We start from the raw sequence: 21,154 nt of genomic DNA on the forward strand, positions 1-21,154 counted from the left end.
CACAGGCCCGCCCGCGGATCGGTGGGCCCCGATCGCGGGCCAGGCCACCGTGGGGGCACCCCCCGGAGCCAGATCGCCCCGCGCCGCCCCCCCAGGACCCCGGAGCCCGCCCACGCCGCCTTGTCCCGCCGTTCAAAAGGTGGTTTAATCCACGCAGGCGGGACAGGCAATTTATCGGCGGGACTTCGGCCCATTCGGGCTGGAGAATGGAGCGGGGGGGGTCCGCCAACCGGCGCAGCGCGATTCCCGCCCCCGCCGAATCTCCGGTGCCGGAGACTTCGGCAACCGGCGGGGGCGGGATTCACGGCAGCCCCCGGCGATTCTCCAACCCGGCGGGAGGTCGGAGAATGTCGCCCCTGGGGCAGAATTCAATGGAAAAATGTCGAAGATCATCTGTGGGGGATTTTACGGGAAGCTTCCACTGCGAGTGCCGGGAAACATGCAGCTCAAGGCACTTGCTAGGGGACTTGGTTCCTTTTGGGGGAATCGCATCCTTAGGGCAGGATTCTCCGCCCGCGCACGCCCGGCGACTGGAGAAACACCCCGACGTCAATGGACGTTTCCATTGTCCGCGTCCCGCCCATGGCGATATTGACGTCAGGGGGGATTCTCCGGTCGCCGGGTGTGCAGGGCAGAAGAATCCAGCCCCCAGTCACTTTTTTGGGCCCTAGGAAGTTTCTCACCGGTTTAGCCCACACTTAGGGCCAGGTTCTCCGGCCTCGATACACTGTCGCTCAAGCGAAACAAGGTGGGTGAACAGCGGGAGGGAGAAGCAGACAATGAGAAGCAGTTTGCAAGCAACACGTCCGATCCCGTAGGCAAAATCGGGAGTGTGGCGTGAAACCAATTATCATCATTTAAGCCTAATTTCCATACAATGAACCAAGGCCATCCCATATGGGCAGCACAGTGGTTAGCACTGTTGCTTCATAGCACCAGAGTCCCAGGTTCGATTCCCGGCTTGAGTCACTGTCTGTGCAGAGTCTGCACGTTCTCCCCGTGTCTGCGTGGGTGTCCTCCGGGTGCTCCGGTTTCCTCCCACAGTCCAAAGATGTGCTGTTGGGTGAATTGGACGTTCTGAATTCTCCCTCTGTATACCCGAACAGGTGCCGGATTGTGGCGACTGGGGGCTTTCCACAGTAACTTCATTGCAGTGTTAATGTAAGCCTACTTGTGAAAATAAAGATTATTATATTATATCCAACAGCCTCCTGTGATTCAGCGGCCTCCCCAGCAAGTGGTCACGCTGGCGCCGATTAGCGCTCCTTTTGAAAGACGAGAAGCTGGTGGAAGGGCTTCTGTGGGGAGCTAAGGAGGTGAGTAGCCATCTTTGCTCACAGACAAAGAGCCCGGCGTGCTGGCCACCCCAGTGCTCGATGGGGGGTGGGGGACCCTCAGCTGGGACCCTCGGCTGGGGGTGGGGGATGCTGCGCAGTGGTGGGTCGCCGTGGGAGGGTGGGGGGAGTCTCTGGGGGGGCAACATAGAAAATAGAACATAGAACGATACAGCGCAGTACAGGCCCTTCGGCCCACGATGTTGCACCGAAACAAAAACCATCTAACCTACACTATGCCATTATCATCCATATGTTTATCCAATAAACTTTTAAATGCCCTCAATGTTGGCGAGTTCACTACTGTTGCAGGTAGGGCATTCCACGGCCTCACCACTCTTTGCGTAAAGAACCTACCTCTGACCTCTGTCCTATATCTATTACCCCTCAGTTTAAGGCTATGTCCCCTCGTGCCAGCCATTTCCATCCGCGGGAGAAGGCTCTCACTGTCCACCCTATCTAACCCCCTGATCATTTTGTTTGCCTCTATTAAGCCTCCTCTTAACCTTCTTCTCTCCAACGAAAACAACCTCAAGTCCATCAGCCTTTCCTCATAAGATTTTCCCTCCATACCAGGCAACATCCTGGTAAATCTCCTCTGCACCCGCTCCAAAGCCTCCACGTCCTTCCTATAATGCGGTGACCAGAACTGTACGCAATACTCCAAATGCAAACGTACCAGAGTTCTGTACAGCTGCAACATGACCTCCCGACTCCGGAACTCAATCCCTCTACCAATAAAGGCCAACACTCCATAGGCCTTCTTCACAACCCTATCAACCTGGGTGGCAACTTTCAGGGATCTATGTACGTGGACACCTAGATCCCTCTGCTCATCCACACTTCCAAGAACTTTACCATTAGCAAAATATTCCGCATTCCTGTTAATCCTTCCAAAGTGAATCACCTCACACTTCTCTACATTAAACTCCATTTGCCACCTCTCAGCCCAGCTCTGCAGCTTATCTATATCCCTCTGTAACCTGCTACATCCTTCCACACTATCGACAACACCACCGACTTTAGTGTCGTCGCACAGTCGCTGACAGCCATGGCTGAGGGCCTCAGCAGAATGTCCGCCACACTGGGGGCTGTTACCCAGTACCAGTCTGACCTTGATGAGGTGCTGCTGGACATGTCCCGCTCTCAGCTGGGAATGGTCGAGGCGCTGCGGAGCTTGTCCCAGTCACTGAGGAGCATCGCCGAGGGCGTTGACACGATGGTGCGGGCCATGGGGAGCTGCCAGGGCGGGTAGAGCCAGGATGATGCAGGGGCAGTCGGGGCTCAAACAAGCTGCCCCTCCATCCCGAGGCGAACCCCAGGGCCCTATGGGCACCGAGCGGGAGGAGGGGCACCGGGAGTCAACCCTGGGCGGAGCCCGGTGGTTCCTCTTCTGTGGTGTCCGCCAGCCTCCGTGATGGTGACCGCTCTGTCCTCACGCACAGGGGTCGTCTCCAGGGCACGCACCTCGAAGGTGGTGAGGATTCTGATGTCTGGCACACCACCGCCAGTCTGGGCCCTCTCCCGGCGATTGTGCGAGAGCTTTTCCTGAGGAGACACAGAGAGGGCATCGTTAGCCACACGCGTGTTTCACAGTGGTGGGAGGGGGTGTGAAGGAGGGGTTGGGGGGGGTTAAAGGGAGAGGGGGGGGGGTGGAGGGATGGTTGGGGTCGCATGGAGAGTTGGGGGGGAGTGGATGCTATCTTGGGGGTGGAAAGGTCTTGGGGGGGGGGGTTGGGGATGGGGGATGGGGGGGGCAGCATTGGTGTCCACTCACTCGTGCTGCCCGGTGTGTTTATTGACCTTTTTCCTGCACTGGAGGCCAGGCCTCCTGGTCACACTCCCCAAGCTCACAGCCTCCTCCCAGGCAGCACAGGCTGCCCTACGGCTGACCCTCCTGGACCCTCGAGGGAACTGGACATCCCTCCTGGCCTCCACTGTGTCTCGGAGCCTCCCCAGGTCAGCGTCCCCGAATCTTGGGGCCGGTCTCCTGGTCCATTGTTGCGAGCTGGCTGGGGTTGGCTGAGCCTAAGTGCTGCTTGACCTTGTTAGCGGGGGGGCTGATGAGGCAGTGCCATCGAATCGGCTTGTGAGCTTCCATTTGCCGCGAGAAGCCCGTGAGGCCTTGTTAAATGGACCAAATAACGGCCTCAATGGGCCGAGTGACGGGAAGCTCGCGGCAGCTCCCGCTCACTGCAACACTGCAAATCTTTCCGGAGAATCGTGCCCTTAGGATTTGATCCATCACTGGGAGCTGAACGCAGAGGTCGGGCCACCATTTTGAAAGGGTGCTCCGATTTCTAAGTGAGCTTGTGGGACCCCCACACTCCCCACCCATGGGTAATGTCACCCTCCCACACATGGCACTACCCAGGACCCTCCAAGTGAGGAAAATGCCGATGGGGTCACTGGGGGGCCCCCCTTTTCAGGCTCTCCCACGCCCTCGTCCAGGCCCCACCCTTCCAGGACCCACACCCTGTCACCCCCCCAACCTTCCAGAGGCCTCTAAATACCTGCCACGCATACCCCCACCCTTCAACCCCCCCTCACTCTTCTTTCATGGGAATGGCCCCTCGGCCCCTGACCCTTGGCAGCGCCACACTGGCAATAGGCACCCTCGCACCCTGGAACTGCTCCTGCCAGCTTGGCAGTGCCAACGTGCCAGGGTGGCAGTGCCGAGGATCCCACATTCCAGTGGGAAGGCCAGGGAGCCGCCCTGCACTGGCCTTGACCACCCAGGGGTCTCCGATAGCCCAGGAGACACCCCCCCCCCCGGGTGCTGTTCCGCCTGGTCCACGTTAGTGTGGACCAATGCTGAACGACGCCCGGCTGTGGCCTCGCTGGGGAGGCCGGTAGATCCCGGGTAAGCTTGCCGTAGTCGGCAAGTGTGAAGAAATTCTACCAGATGTAGTCGACATAGTGACTGAACTCAAGCCATTACTGGGCCTGCCTGTTAAGGGAGGATAAGCCTAAGTGCACCATTTGAGGGCCGGAAGACTGCTTCCACAAAGCATGGGAGCCATTCATCAGCCTGTTCCAAGACCTGGTTGAAGCCAACAACTGATAGAACAGGAGGTGGGGGGCGGGGGGGGGGGGGGGGGGATGCACAGGAGCCATCAGGGCCACAGAAAGCAGACAAAACAAAGGGGAGGGGCAACAGGAGGGAGACACCAAAGGAAACCCCAAAGGGGAGCCCAGGGAGAGACCGACGTGGGGACCAAAGGGCCCATCACAAAACCACAAGAATAAGACAAACATCAAAACAAACCACCTGCAGTGAAAGAAAGGGCCTTGCGTAGGACCCGGGTAGGAAAGGGTGTTATATTACCTTGTACAATATAGTATATTACTCTTTGAACCAGCCGAGTTGATAAAATAAACAACAATCTTCTTGTAAAGGTGAACTAATTTATTGACTAATATAAATAATATTTGTGAGTCCTTTTTACTTAATATTCAACTAGTAAAAGAAATAAAATACAGTAAAGATAACTAACTATGCAATGTAATAATGAAATAACTTATAACCTCTCTCTCTAGCTATTCTATGTCTTGTCTGTTCACTCTCCTGAAGCACGCTCTCAGAAAGAGCGGGAAAGTCCTTTTTATACCATCGGATAGAGACATCTAGTGTTGACTTGACTGTACTAGTTTTACATACATTGATCATGGATATTGATATACAGGGATCACTACATCTCCCTTTTAAAAAAATTGTCTTTCAAATATTAAAGGAAAATTTTACGTATCAAATGCAGTGTATACAATGTACAGCAATCACTAGAATTATGAAAAAGGTGACAAACTCAGACGATTGAATCTTCTTCTTCTCCTTGTCGATCTTCTTAATGTTAAAGGCGATGAAGAAGTTTTAATGTCTTTGTTGATCATCAAATTTGAATGCATTTGCTGTTCAATTTGTTTTGATATTGTCTGGGTCAAATCAAGATTCAGAAAAATCTTCGCAGTATCTGTGACTTGAAGTAGATCTCTACGATTTCTTCTCAGAAAGGTCTTGGAGAGAATTGCCGAATTATGCGAGCAATGTCAGACCAACCTCCTTCAGGAAGTCTTAATCTAACAGTATCATTCTCAGATAGAATAGACAATTCTTTTGAATGTAGATCAAAATATTGCTTTTGTTTCATTTCCTGTTGTTGAATTTTCTTCACAGTGCAATATTGTTCAGGATCGGGAAAATGTAAATGAGGTAGAGTCGTTCTTAAATTCCTGTTGTGTAACATTTGAGATGGAGATAATCCTGTTGCTAAAGGTGATGTTCTGTAATTGAGTAAAGATAGATAAAAATCAGATTGTGAATCTTTTGATTTGCTATGACATAGTATATGACATAGTATCGATGACAAAACATGGCTCAAGCCTGAACAGGACTGGATACTTAACATCCCGGGTTCTAAGGTTTTTAGTCGGAACGGGGTGGGTAAAAAGGGAGGAGGAGTAGCAATCTTGGTTAAAGATAGTGTCATAGCTCTTGAACGAGATGCAGTTCCTGGATCCAAATCCAAATGGTTGGAGGTGAGAAACAGGAAGGGAGAGGTGACCTTGTTGGATATTTATTATCGACCTACAAATAGTGGGGAGGAAGTAGAAGAGAACATTTGTATGCAGATTATGGAAACCTACAGGACAAGTATGGTTGTAATAGTTGGGGATTTCAATTACTCTGAGGTAGACAGAGAGAAGGGTCGAGTGTGGGGTGTGGAATGGGAGAAATTCCTACAGTATGTGCAAGAGAAATTTCTGGAACAGTACATTTCCAGTTCTACCAGGGAGCAAGCTGTGCTGGATCTGGTCCTAGGAAATGAGGGAGGCCAGATGGAAAAAGTCAGAGTGAGGGAGCAGTTTGGAAATAGCGATCATAATATAATAATAAGTGTAAAAATCAGTCACGGATTAAGATCCCAGACAGGAAAAGGACAAATTTAGGAGTTTAAAAGTTGAACTGGAGAAGGTTGATTGGAAACACATTTTGGTGGACAAAACAGTGGATGAAAAATGGGAGATTTAAAAAAAAAATTTAGAGTACCCAATCTTTTTTTTCCAACTAAAGGGCTATTTAGCATGGCCAATCCACCTACCCTGCACATCTTTGGGTTTTGGGGTGAAACCCACACAAACACGGGGAGAATGTGCAAACTCCACACAGACAGTGACCCAGGGTCGGGATCGAACCCAGGTCCTCAATGCCGTAGGCAGCAGTGAATGGGCGTTTTTTAAAGGAGAGATGAATAGGGTGCAAGCTAGATACATACCCATGAGAAGAGATCTCCAAAACTAGACTACCCTGGATGACTAATGTTACTCAGGAGAAAATAAGGCATATGATACATGCCGGAGTAATAATAACAACAGAAATCAGGAGAGAGACTAAGGCAGGAATAAGGAAGGCTAACAGGAAGCACGAAGAAAGGATGGCAGGCTTTCTAAAACAAAGAGTAAAATGTTCTTCAAACATATTAATGGTAAAAGATTAGTGAAGGATCGAGTGGATGAAGGTAGTGCTGTGGATGTTGTATATTTGGACTTTCAGAAAGCATTTGATATGGTGCCACATGGCAGGTTGGTTAGCAAATTAGAAATGTTTGGGAGTGATGGGTCCTTGGCGGCATGGATTAGAAGTGGCTAAGAGTTGGAAGGATAGGTATCGATGGGCATTTCTCAGACTGGAGGCAAGTTGAAAGTGGTGTTTCCCAGGGATCAAGTGTTGGGACACTTGCTTTTTCTGATTTATATCAATGATTTAGAAATGGATGTTGAAGGCAAATTCTCTAAATTAGCAGATAATAAGCCAGGGAGAACAGTGAATTGTGAGGATGATGCTGAGCGACTTCAAAGGGACATTAACAAGTTGACCAAATGGACAGACACCTGGCTGATTAATTTTAATGGAGAGAAATGTGAGAGTAATGCATTTTGGTAGAGGAAACATGGGGAGACAATATAGGCTCAATAGTACAACGTTGACGGGAGCACAGGAGCAGAGGAGCGGAGGGACCCCAGGGTTCAAGTGCATAATTCTCTGAAGGTGGCCAGGCAAGTTGAAACAGTTTTGGGTTTATAAATAGATGGATCGAGTATAAAGCAAGGATGTGATGGTACACAAATATGGTCAGACCACATTTGGAATATTGTGGGCACATTTCTCCCATCGGGTGTCGAAGTGCCGACGCCGGAGTGAAAACCGAAGTGTTTCACTCCAGCACCAGAGCCCGCTCCCAGCCCCCTATTCTCCCACCCCCGGGGGGCTAGGAGCGGCGTCGCGTCGTTAACGCGCGCTGGGCATTGGCGCCGCGTAAAAGCGGAACCGTGTAAATGACGCGGCCGGCTCCACGTAATTGCCGTCATCGCGCATGCGTAGTTGAGGTCGTCCCCGAGGCCGCCCCGCAAGAAGATGTCGGATGGATCTTGCGGGGCGGCGGAGGAAAGGAGGTCCTCCTTCAGAGAGGCCGGCCCACCGATCGGTGGGCATCGATCACGAGCCGGACCCCATTTGAGGCCCCCCCGGTGCAGGAACCCCCCTACCCCCCGCCCCCCACAGGCCGCCCCCCCCCCCCAGCGTTCCCGCGCTGTTCCCGCCGGCAGCGACCAGGTGTGGACGGCGCCGGCGGGAACGCGTCGTATTGGGCAGGCCGTTCGGCCCATCCGGGCCGGAGAATCGCCGCTCGCCCGTTGCAAATGGCGAGCGGGCGATTCTTCCAGTGGCCAGCCGTGATTCTCGCTGTGCCGGTTTGGGGGGGGTGGGAGAATCGCGTGCGGGCGTCGGGGCGGCATGGCGGGATATGCACGGCGCCCCGGCGATTCTCCCACCCGACGTGGGGGGGGGAGAATTCCGCCCTGTGTTTATGGAAGGATGTTAAAGCCCATGGGCGGGATTCTCCGACCCCGCGCCGGGCCGGAGAATCACCGGGGGCTGGCGTGAATCCCGCCCCCACCGGTTGCCGAATTCTCCGGCACCGGATATTCGGCGGGGCTGGGAATCGCGCCGCGCCGGTTGACGGGCCCCCCCCCGGCGATTCCCCGGCCCGTGATGAGCCGAAGTCCCGCTGCTAGAATGCCTGTCCCGCTGGCGAGAATCAAGCCACCTCTCTTACCGGCGGGACAAGGCGGCGCGGGCGGTCTCCGGGGTCCTGGGGGGGGGGGGGGGCGATCTGGCCCCGGGGAGTGCCCCCACGGTGGCCTGGCCTGTGATCGGGGCCCACCGATCCGTGGGCGGGCCTGTGCCGTGGGCGCACTCTTTTCCTTCCGCCTTCGCCATGGTCTTCACTATGGCGGAGGCGGAAGAGACCCCCTCCACTGCGCATACGCGGGGCTGCCGTGAGCGGCCGCTGACACTCCCGCGCATGCGCCGCCCGGCAATGTCATTTCCGCGCCAGCTGGCGGGGCACCAAAGGCCTTTCCCGCCAGCTGGCAGGGCGGAAATCAGTCCGGCGCGGGCCTAGCCCCTCAAGGTTAGGGCTCAGCCCCTCAAGGTGCGGAGGATTCCGCATCTTTGGGGCAGCGCAATGCCGGACTGATTCGCGCCGTTTTTGGCGCTGGTCGGCGGACATCGCGCCGATTGCGGAGAATCCCGTCCCTGGAGAGAGTGCAGAGGAGATTTACTGGAATGACACAGGAATGAGGAAAGATTAGAGAAATTGGGCTTGTTTCCTTAAAGCAGAGAAGATTACGTGGTGATCTTATTGAGGTGTTCAAAATTGTGAACAATTTTGACAGGGTAAAGAAGGATATTCTGTTTCCACGAGTTGATAAGTCAGTGGGGGTCACAATTTCAAGATGGTCAGTAAGAGTGCTGGGAATGAGAAGAGGAGAAACTTCTTTATTCAGAGAGTTGTTGGGATTTGCAATGCGCTGCCTGGGAGAATGGTGGAGGTGGATTCCATAGGAGGTTTCAAAAGAGAGCTGGATATATATTTGAAAGCAATGAATTTAGAGGGGTACGGAGATAGGGCTGGGGAATGGGACTAGCTGGGTAGCTCTTTCGGGAGCCAGTGCAGAAACGATGGGCAGAATGGCCTCCCTCTGTGCTATAAAATTCTATTAATCTATGTAGACTGGACAAAGCTGTTTTATTCAGAGTGCTTGGGCTTTGCTGATGTTATTGTTGACACCAGATATAGTGCCGTACTGGATGTGAGTGACACCCCCTCAGTAGGAGAAAGCTTGCAATAAGATGAAAAATACTACCAGTTCTATTATTCTATCTCTTAATTGCCCATCTGTTTATACATTCCAATTCAAATCCCTGAGATTTCAGATACATCCAGGGATCTCTTCACAACAGGAGACCCACAGCACTAATAGACAGATTTCATTCAGACCTTCTATCTGTGATGATGACTCCACAAAGCTTGAGATCAATTTGTTAATGCAGTGACGCCCAGGTGCAAGCAATAACCTCCCCCTCCTTCACCAATCAGAAACACCAAAAGCCACTGATATGCCAGAAGATGACAATTGTGTTGTACCTTTATCTGCAACCTCCTCCAGCCTCAACAACCCTCCCTCTCTCTGTGACCTCCTCCAGCCTCTACAACCCTCCCTCTCTCCGTAAACCCCTTCCCCCGCTACAACTCACCCTCTCTCTGCAATCTCCTCTAGCGCTTACAACTCTCCCTCTCTCTATAGCCTTCTCCAGCCATTACAACCCTCCCCCTCTCTATAACCTCCGCCAGTCCCTAAAACCTTCCCTCTCTCTACAACCGCCCCCCCCTCCCAGCCCCTAAAAACCTCTGTCTTTCTGTAACCTCCTCCAGTCCCGACAATCCTCCCTCTCTCTGTAACCTCTCCAGACCCTACATCATTTCCTTTCTCTGTAACCTCCTTCAGCTCCTACAATCTTCTCTCGCTCTGAAACTACCACCACTATCTAGAACCCCCCGTCTCTCTGTAACTTCCTCTAGCCCCTACAGTCCTCCCTATCTCTGTATCCTCCTCCATCCCCCATTCTCTCTCTGTAACCTCTTCCAACCCCTACAACCCTCTATCTCTCTCTAACTTCTGCCAGCCCCTACAATCATCCCTCTCTCTGTAACCTCCTCCAGCCCCTACAACCCTCCCTCTCTTAACTTCCTCCAGCCCCTACAACCCTCCCTCTCTTCACCTCCTCCAGCTCCTACAACCCTACAAGATTTCTGGAATCCTTCAATTCTGGCCTCCTGCACGTTCTCCATTTTAATCATGGCAAAATTGGTGGCCATGTGTTCAGTAACCTCCACCCTCAAAGCGCCGGAATCCCTCCCTGAAAATGTTTGATCTTTATTCCTTATCTATCCCTTTGACAACAATTTTGGTTAATTCAGACAAGCACCTCCTTTTGTCATCTGTTCAAATTTAGTTTGACATTGCTCCTGTGAAGCATTTTTGGATGTTTTACGACATTGCAGGCTGTTGTGTTCTGTGATCTTGCCGTTGCAATGATGTACACTGAACATCTGGTGACTGAACTAGAATGATGATTTATTGATGAACACGTGGAAAGATAACAAACAGATTACTTTTCAGACTAGGCTACTATTTGAGTTCCGTGAACTCTCCTGGAGCAATCCTATGTGCAACTGTCCTGTTGTACACCTTACTACCAACTGGCCAGTGTCCCACGTCACGTGACCGATGTTTGACGCCACCAGCTGGTTGGAGGTCGCACTGCTGACCATGTACAATATTATTCATGGGCATATCACCTCTTCCTTTGGAGATGTTAACAATTATATACAAAAACATGATTTGTATTATCGTTTAACATATGTGGCATATGTATATACAGATTAAACTGTGCTTTAATTGACGTGATATGCCTGATTAATTAGTCCCTGTTGCACAGCTCATTGTGCATCTCCGACAGGATCACCCCGCTGGTCTTCAGGGCTCTTATCAGCTTTCTGACGGGGTAGGGTCATTATTACATTCTGACACTTTTGCCTCTGGAAGACGGGCTACATGCAGATATTTTGTGCTGTAGCCATTTGATGCAATGCATCCTGAAGACTGGTATCCTTGCTGTCCATGCCTGTGTCACCAGCTTCTCCCCCCCTCATCTTTTTTTTTCCTAGCTTACTCCTCTGTGCTGGCCTTGAACAGGTTTTGGAATAAGCCCCCAAGTGTCCAGGAAGCCGTCCTCTGACCCTCGGGTGGCGTACTTAATCTTCTCCAGGTGGAGAAATTCCGAGAGGTCAGCGAGCGAGTCTGCAGCTTTGGGTGGTGCTGCCGATCGCCAGCTGAGCAGGATTCTCCGGCGTGCGATTCGGGAACCGAAAGCGAGGGCGTTGGCCCCCTGCCCCATGTGTAACTCTGGCTGCTCCGATACCCCGAAGATTGCCTCTATTGGGCATGGCTTCACCCTCACCCCCACAACCTTGGACATTGCCTCGGAGAAGGCTGTCCAGAACCCAGCAAGCTTGGGGCAAGCCCAAAACATGTGGGTGTGGTTGGCCGGGCCCTCTAGCACTGCTCACATTTGTCCTCCACCTCTGGGAAGAACCTGCTCATTCGGGTTCTGGTCAGGCGTGCTCTGTGCACCACTTTGAGCTGCATTAGGCTTAGCCTTGCACAGGAGGAGGTGGAGCTCACTCTGCTCAGTGCTTCGCTCCAGAGTCCCCATCCTACCTCTGTCCCCAGTTCGTCCTCCCATTTTTGTCTGGTCTCGTCCAGTGGAGTCCGGGCTCTGTCCAGTAGCTGTCTGTATATTTTCCCACATAGCCCCCCCTTCTCGCTGCTTGTGCCTATCAGGTCCTCTAGTAGTGTGCTTTCTGGGGCCCCGGGGTACCTACAGTCTCTTGGTGGAGGAAGTGCTTCATTTGGAGGTGTCTCAATTCCTGTCCTCTTGCTAATTTCCACTTCCTCGTCAGTTCGTCCGGTGTCGCCAGTCTGCGCCCTACGTAGAAGTCCCCGACCGTCAGTGTGCCCCCGTCCCGCCTCCATCTTTTGAAGGTGGTATCTAGCATGGCTGGGGGGGGGGAATCTGTGATTGCCGCAGATGGGGGCCATAAGGGACATTTTGGTTATTCCGAAGTGCTGTCGCAACTGGTCCACGTTCTCAGCATGGCCGCTACCACTGGGCTTGTTGTGTATCTTGTTGAGGAGGATGGGAGTGCTGCTGTGGCCAGGGCCCGGAGGGTCGTTCCTTTACAGGATGCCTCCTCCATTTGTACCCGATCTGTGTCGGGTTCTTGTACCCATCCCCTCACTTTTTCTGCCATTGCTGCCCAGTGGTGGTATTGTAGGTTCGATAGAACCAGGCCCTCTCTGACTTTCCCTCTTTGCAGTGTCGGTTTGGGAATTCTCGGGTTCTTGCCCCCCCCCACACAAACGCCATGATTAGCCTGTCTATGTTTTGGAAAAAGGCCTTGGAGATGAAGATCGGGATGGGTCTAAACAGGAAGAGGAACCTTGGCAGTACGTTCATCTTGATCGTCTGCACTCTTCCCGCCAGGGAGAGTGGGAGTGAGCCCCACCATTGAAGGTCTTTTCTTACTTCCTCCAACAGGCTGGTCAGGTTCCACTTGTGGATCTGTGTCCAGTCTCTGGCTATTTGGATCCCCAGGTAACGGAATCTGTTCTGGGCCGTTTTAAACGGGAGCCCCTTCAGCTCTGTCCCTCCCCCTTTTGGGTTCACTGGGAATGTCTCGCTTTTGCCCAGGTTAAGGTTGTAGCCCGAGAAGGTTCCAAACTCTTTCAGTATTTGCAGTATTGCCTTCAGTCCCTCCTGTGGCTTCGAGACTTAGAGGAGCAGGTCATCTGCATAGAGTGAGACTCTGTGCTCTCTGTCTCCTCTCTGGTTTCCCTTCCAGCTTTTTGCCAGGAGTTCGATTGCTAGCGCGAACAAGAGTGGGGACAGGGGGCAGCCCTGTCTTGTTCCTCTCTGTAGCTGGAAGTATTCAGAGCTGGTGGTGTTAGTTCAGACACTCGCTTTGGGAGCGTTGTACAGGAGCCTCACCCAGGCAATGAATCCCGCTCCTAGCCCAAACCGTTCCAGTACCTCGAGGAGGTAGTTCCGTTCGACTCTGTCGAAGACCTTTTCTGCGTCCAGGGAGACAATCACCTCTGGTGTTCTCTCCCCGGGGTAGGGTCATTATTACATTCAGCAGCCGCCTGATGTTTGCTGTGAGGTGTCTACCCTTGACAAAGCCCGTTTGGTCCTCTGCGACCACCTCTGGTACGCAGCCCTCCAGCCTTTTGGCCAGGACCTTTTGCGAGTATTTTCACATCCACGTTCAGCAGTGAAATGGGTCTGTATGATCCAGATTCCATCAGGTCTTTATCTTTTTTGGGTATCAGTGAGATTGTGGCCTGCGCTAGCGTGGGGGATAGGATGCCCCATGCCAGTGAGTTCGTGAACATGTCTCTTAGGTGTGGGGCCAGGACTGGTGCAAATTTTTTGTAAAAGCCTGCTAGGAACCCGTCGGGTCCCGGTGCCTTCCCCGCCTGCATAGAGCTAATGCTCTCCATGATTTCTCCCAGGTCTATTGGTACTTCCAGCTCCCCCCTGTCTGTCTTCCCCCACCACTGGTAGTTCCAGTCCGTCTAGGAACTGTTGCACGCCGCGCCCTCGTCGGGGGGCTAGGAGGTGTCCAGTCTCCGGTAGAAGGTCTCGAATGCCCGATTGACCTCCTTTGGCTCTGTTACCAGTCTGCCTTTGCTATCCTTAACCTGCGCTATTTCCCTCGTGGCTGCGTGCATTCTCAGCTGGTGAGCCAATAGGTGGCCAGCCTTGTCTTTGTGTTCGTAGAAGGTTCCCTGTGTCTGGCGGAGTTGGTACACTGCTTTCCTAGTGAATAGCAGGTTAAAGTCCATTTGCAGCTTTTTCCTCTCCGCCAGCAGCTCTACGGTCGGGCCTCGGGGTATTTTCTATCGACTTCCAGAATGGAGTCCACTAGCTGTTGCTTGGCCACCCTCTCTTCCTTATCTCTATTTGCCTTCTAGGCTATGATCTCTCCTCTGATCACGGCCTTCAGTGCCTCCCAGAACGTGGAAGGTGAGACCTCCCCGTTTTGGTTGTTACTAATGTAATTGCCTATGGCCTGCGATATTTTTTGTCAGAAAGCCTAGTCGGCCAGGAGGTCCATGTCCAGCCTCCATGTGGGGCGCTGGGCCCAGCCTGTCTCCAACCTCACATCCATATAGTGTGGAGCGTGGTCGTAGATAACGATCGCGGAGTAGTCCGTTCCCGTGATCCCTGGAAGCACCGATTTCCCCACTGCAAAAAAAGTCTATACGGGTGTATACCTTATGCACCTGCGAAAAGAACAAGAACTCCTTTTCTCCCGGGTGCAGGAACCTCCATCGGTCCACCGCCCCCATCTGTTCCATGAAGGCCCCTAGTTCCCTAGCCATGCCAGACTTATTCCCCATTCTGGGGTTTGATCGATCGGTCAGTGGGCCCTGTACGCAGTTAAAGTCGCCCCCCCCCATAATCAGTCGGTGTGTGTCAAGGTCGGGGATTTCCGCCATGGTCTTCTTTATGAATTCTGTGTCGTCCCAGTTGGGAGCGTACACATTTACCAATACGACCGGTGCCCCTTCCAGGACACCGCTGACCATGATGTACCTTCCCCCTGGGTCCGTAACTGTCTTGGTTTCCGTAAACCTTGTCCTTTTGCTAATTAATATTGCTACCCCCTAGCCCTTGTCCCGTAGCATTAGTGGTACGTCTGTCTCACCCAGCCCTTACCAGCAGTTGATCCTTCTCCCTCAGATGCGTCGCTTGTAGGTAGATTATGTCTGCTTTTTAGGCTTCTTAGGTGGGCGAACAATCTGGATCTTTTCACTGGGCCGTTGAGTCCCCTTGCATTCCAGGTAACAATCCTGGTGGGGGGTTTCTGACCCCCCGGTCCTGTGGGATCACCCATACTTACCTGGTGAACCCGCCCCTGCACTCCGGGGGCAAATGGCCACGGTCACCGCTCTCACCATGGGGTCAGGCCCCAGCGCTCAGGGGTTTCCCTTTGCCCAGGGGGCACCCAATGTGACCACCAGCTGTGTGTATGCCACATGGGTGAGCCCCTCCGCTCTGGGGTCTCCCTCCGCCCTGATGCCCTCTCGAGTGGCTGTTTGCGGCACCCTCTTGGTTCCTCGCCCTGCTCCATGCCCGCTGAGGCCTATGTCTGTACTGCTTCACTATCTTACCCTTCTCTTTGCTTCTCTTTTGTTCTGCGCTCTCCCCCAGACTCCTTCCTCCCCCCAGCCCCTGTCCCTTTGACCCCCCCCTGTGTTCTCACCCTCTTCTGCCCCCCCTCCCCTCCTTGGGCCAGACGCTCCCCCTTCCCTGAGAGGGGGCCGCGGCCCTCCTCCCTTCCTGCCCTCCCGTGCTGGCCCTCCTTGCTAGTACGGTGACCCTCCTCCCAGTGTTCGCCCCGTTCTGGCCCTGTTTAACCTTTCTCCTACCGGCCCTTGCCTCGCCCTCCTGTTTGCTTTCCTCACCCTCCTTCCCCTCGCTCCACCCCCCCCCATTGCATTGAGAGAGGAGACAAGCTCTGAGACAAGACAGCACAGTCCCGCGCAAGGCATAACCCAAGTGCACAGTTCATGAGTCCATTGTCCTTGTTTGCGGTTTGTCCTCCGCTCTTTGTTCTGGTTTTCCCTTCCTTTTCTGTCCCCGTGTCTTTCATTGCGGTTGCGTCTGCTCCTCTCCCAGTTTGTTCGCTCTAACAAACTCATCAGCTGCCGCTGGGGTGTTAAAATACAGCTCTTTCCTCTCAAATGTTACCCAGAGTTTGGCCGGGAATAACATCCCAAATTGTACCTTGCTTTTGTGCAGTGCTGATTTCGCCTTGTTGAACTCAGCCCTTCTTTTGGCCAGGTCCGCCCCAATGTCCTGATACACCCTTATGGTCTTCCTTTCCCACGTGCTCTGTTTCGTTTGCCGGGCCCACTTTAGGATTTTCTCCCTGTCTTGGAACCGGTGCAGCTTCGCGATAATCGCTCTGGGCTGCTCCCTGGCTTTGGGCTTGGGTCGGAGCGACCTGTGCGTCCTGTCTATTTCTGGTGGGTTTGGGAGTACCCCCTTTCCCAGTGGCTTGTCTATCGTTTGGGTGATGTAGCCTGTTGGGTCTCTGCCCTCTATCCCCTCTGGCAGGCCCACTATTCTAATGTTCTGCCGTCTGGACCTATTTTGTTCACCATCATGACTGCTGGCCACATTGTCAATGTCTTCTTGTTTGGTGTCATCAGTGAGACTCACGGTATCCCCACTGTCCTTCTCTTCCTCGTTTTTTTGTGAGAGCGATATTGTGATTGATTTTGTGACTGCTCCTCTTTTTCCACTTGGCTTTGGTAGCACCCGTCTTGCCGCTGGCCTGCGCCATTGGAGTGGTTGCTTGTGGATCATCTGCTGAGTCTTCTCGTGTTGGCACACTTCCGAGGGACTGTACGGTCGTGGTCAAGTTGGAGGTCACACTGCTAACCACGTATAAAACTATTCACAGGCATAACACTACACAGGTGTGGTATAAATCCAAGGTAACATTCCATTTATAAGGCAGGAGCGAGCTGCAGTATCCCAGGGGTTAGGGGACGCCATATTTTGTCATTTGGTGATACTGGCGAGAAAGGCTGGCTAGTGGGAGGAGGGAGGAAGGCAGTGTGGAAGTGGGATTGTTCACAGAGACCCCCGAGTCTGAATACCCCCAAGCCGTCAAAGTCTTCAGCAAGCAGTCATCTGTTAACCTCAGACTCAGTTTCCAGAAATGGAGTGAGGGCAAAAGAAGCAAGCATGCACCCGGCTGAATGGTTCATTCCATTTTCCTATGTTCGGCTTTGGAAAAAAATCAATCCAGGAGGGAAGATTCTGGCTGCTTACTGTGGTAACTGTTGAATAACACAAGCTCCACTATTCACTTGAAGGCAGAGGGAAATAAATGCTTGTAACTTTCATGCAAGGCCTCACTTTCATTGTCAGCACCCAAAGCAGGAAACTCTGGTCTCTGGGACACCGAGCAAATCAAAGAGCAACTGCCTCTCCGAGCTTTACAGGCACCATTTCAGGAGACCCTTCAGCCAAACAAAATGATAGCCGCATTAATGAGCTTAAGCACAAGTTTTTTTATTAACCGAGACCTCACACACTGCACAGAACTCCAACATATCTTCTCCCAGTAAGAGACTCATTTCACTGGAAGGCCAAGCTCGATATGAACTATGAATGAACCTCCAGCAAAGCCACAGTATAGTACAAGGCATGGTCATCATCACCCTGTCTCCATTCAGCGTTATGAATGTGGTCTTTGAGCACAGCTCCGATTGCATGGTGTCGCTCTGAACGTGGCTGGAGCTGAGCAGTCAGGCTGACCTCACGTTAATTGGGGTCGTGGCAACATTTGGGGAAAGTTAGCCTCAGCTCCCTCTCTGGGTAAAGGTTACCACTCAACCCCAAGAGGCACGAGGCCATGAGGCCATGTGGAAAAACGGACTAGAATTCTGAAATGGGGGCATTACTGAACCGAGAGCAAGAATTTGTCAGTGAGCACGAGGTGATGGGTGAACGGAACTTGGTGTGAGTGACAAACAGAGGTTTGGATGAGTTTGGGTTTAAGGAGGGTCTGGAGGTAACAAAGGCATGGACGAGCATTTCAACAGCAGCTGACCTTGGGGTGGGTGGGGGGGGGGGGGGGGGGGGAGGGGTGGTAAAGACAAGCGATGATACGGAGATTGGAGTGGGCAGCCTTGGTAATGGATAGTACTATCCTGACGCTGGGGATTGGACACGGATCCAACCTTCCTGGCCTGCACCACGTGGAAAGACAGTTGGGTAGAAATCAAACCTGACCATGCCCATTTTATGGGCCAGAAACTGGGTGCAACAAGCGTCAGTTTCGTGGACCAATGTCCTGCAGCTAAAGGACGCCCCAAACCCAATATTGAGGCAGGCCATACTTCAGGCAGCTGGCAAAACATGGGGAAGGTCCTTCACCATCATAAATGAGGGACCTGCCAGCCTTTCAGGCCCTTCTGTTGGAAAACCTGTGAACGAGGAACAGAACTGGAATTCCCCTCAGGAATCTTTGACTGCCGGTATGTTTTTCTGTCAATAAAATATTTTATTAAGTGTTGCTGTGCCAGAAAATGCAGGAGTGCTTCCCCTCCTCGTATCCTTTGTCTAGAAAAGAGAAGGCTGACCACTGAACTAATAGGGGTCTTAGTAAACACAAGCAGACATTAATAAGCTTGCAGAATGGGCATGTAATTGGCATATTAATTTGATATAGATATGTATGGGGCAGTGCGTTCTGTTAGGAAGAATACAGTCAAGTACTGCTAGTTTAATACAAATAAAATCCTGGCCGCCACCACAACTCTCTCCACGGGCCATGTGCGGGCCGCGGGCGCCGCCATCTTCATTTTCCCCAGCCATGTGCGGGCCCCGGGCGCCGCCATCTTGTTGCCCAGGGACCACGTGCGATGCGTGGGCGCCGCTATCTTGGCTGGAGTCTGGATTTGGATGACCACACTCCGCCTGAGGAAAATCTTCAACTTTTACCACGACTCGCCTCGGTGACCTTGGACCAGTCTCGGCCCCGAACGCTCTCGACCGTGACGTTTCCGTACCTCGACAACGTCACCATCTGCGACCACGACCAGCAGGACCACGACACCAACCTCCGCAAATTCCCTCATACCGCAAAAACCCTTAACAACCTACAACAAGGACAAATGCGTGTTCAGCACCGACCGTCTGGCCATCCTCGGCTACGTAATGCATGATGGAGTCACAGGCCCAGATCCCGAACACATGCGCCCCCTCATGGAGTTTCCCCTCCCCCACTGCTCCAAGGCCCTGAAACGCTGCCTGGGATTTTTTCATAGTACGCCCAGTGGGTCCCCAATTATGCGGACAAGGCCCGTCCACTAATCCAATCCTCAGTTTTCCCCCTGTCGGCAGAGGCCCTCCAGGCCTTCAGCCGCATAAAGGTGGACACCGCAAAGGCCACGATGCACGCAATCGATGAATCCCTTCCCTTCCAAGTCGAGAGCGACGGGTCTGACGTAGCTCTGGCGGCCACCCACAACCAAGCGGGCAGGCCCGTGGCCTTCTTCTCACGCACCCTCCATGCTTCAGAAATCCGTCATTCCTCCGTTGAAAAGGAGGCCCAGGCCATAGTAGAAGCTGTGCGGCACTGGAGGCACTACCTGGCCGGCAGGAGATTCACTCTCCTCACTGACCAACGGTCAGTAGCTTTCATGTTCGATAATGCACAGCAGGGCAATATAAAGAATGATAAGATCTTAACGTGGAGGATCGAGCTCTCCACCTACAACTATGAGATCTTGTATCGTCCCGGGAAGCTAAACGAGCCTCCTGATGCCCTGTCCCGCGGCACATGTGCCAACGCACAAGTGGACCGCCTCCGGGCCCTCCACGGGGACCTCTGCCACTCGGGGGTCACTCGATTCTTCCATTTTATCAAGACCCGCAACCTGCCCTACTCCCTCGAGGAGATCAGGACCACCACCAGGGACTGCCAAATCTGCGCGGAGTGCAAGCCGCACTTCTACAGGCCAGAGAAGGCGCACCTGATAAAGGCTTCCCGTCCCTTTGAACGTCTCAGTACGGACTTCAAAGGGCCCCTCCCCCCCCACCAACCGCAACACGTACTTCTTGAACGTGATTGACGAGTACTCCCGGCTCCCATTTGCCATCCCCTGCCCAGACATGACCACAGCCACCGTCATAAAAGCCCTCCACAGTATCTTTACCCTGTTCGGTTTCCTCGCCTACATACACAGCGATAAGGAGGTCCTCCTTCATGAGCGACGAACTGCGTCAATTCCTGCTCAGCAAGAGCATCGCCTCAAGTAGGACGACCAGTTATAACCCCCGGGGAAACGGAGAGGTAGAGGGGGAGAACGGAACGGTCTGGAAGACCGTCCTACTGGCCCTACGGTCCAGGAATCTCCCAGTCTCCCGCTGGCAGGAGGTCCTTCCCGATGCACTCCACTCCATCCGATCACTGCTGTGCACCACGACAAACGAAACACCTCATGAACATCTCCTTGTCTTCCCTAGGAAGTCCTCCTGCGGGACCTCGCTCCCAACCTGGCTGGCAGCTCCTGGACCCATTCTTCTCCGCAAACTTGTGCGGGCGCACAAGTCAGACCCATTGGTAGCGTGGGTCGACCTCCTTCACGCTAACCCTCAGTACGCGTGGCGTACCCCGATGGCCGGCAGGATACGGTCTCCCTACGAGACCTGGCGCTCGCTGGATCCCCAACCCCCCCCCCCCCCCACCAACATCACCCTCCCTACCACCGTCGCACCCCACGGCTGTCCCCTTCTCAGGTGGATCGGTTCTCCCACTGGTCCCACCCAGGGGTGATGAAGTTACCGAAGAAGCCAAAGTCACGCTCCCAGAGTCACGGATGCCCGAGCCGGCGCCTGCATCACCGCCGAAACTGCGACGATCACAGAGGGCGACCAGGGCCCCCGATCGACTAATTGCTTCATTCTGATATGTACATGTAAAATGAATACTGTAAATAGTTGTGACATGTAATAAGGCAAAACACTGTACCACCGACGGGTACCACCATAACCTCTACCACTGTGTGACGCGAGACCACCACTCCCGCAGGACTCTATTTTTTAATAGGGGATGAATGTGGTAGTCTTTATTAGGGATATTACGGTACCTAGGGTGAGGCTGTAAGATCATTGGTGTGGGAGGTACCTGAGACAGGAAGATCATTGGTGAAGCCTGCATGCTGGTTCCGCCCAGTAAGGTGGAGTATAAGAGTCTGTGTCTCCCTAGCAGCCGCATTCTGTACCTACGCTGCTGGGGGAAACATCTAGTCCAATAAAGCCTTCAATT

At 53.1% G+C, this 21,154-nt stretch overlaps 1 long non-coding RNA gene across 1 annotated transcript in view; it reads left to right on the forward strand.

Annotated features, from left to right (window-relative positions):
* The first annotated feature begins 1,204 nt into the window (after positions 1-1,204).
* LOC140410423 (uncharacterized) overlaps positions 1,205-21,154 on the forward strand; it is a 110,922-nt gene continuing 90,972 nt past the window's right edge. Inside the window, exon 1 of the long non-coding RNA XR_011940646.1 lies at positions 1,205-1,316. This is a non-coding gene — a long non-coding RNA (uncharacterized lncRNA). The remainder of the gene's footprint in view (positions 1,317-21,154) is intronic.

This window comes from Scyliorhinus torazame, chromosome 4 (assembly GCF_047496885.1).
Source record: "Scyliorhinus torazame isolate Kashiwa2021f chromosome 4, sScyTor2.1, whole genome shotgun sequence".
Lineage (NCBI taxonomy): Eukaryota > Metazoa > Chordata > Chondrichthyes > Carcharhiniformes > Scyliorhinidae > Scyliorhinus > Scyliorhinus torazame.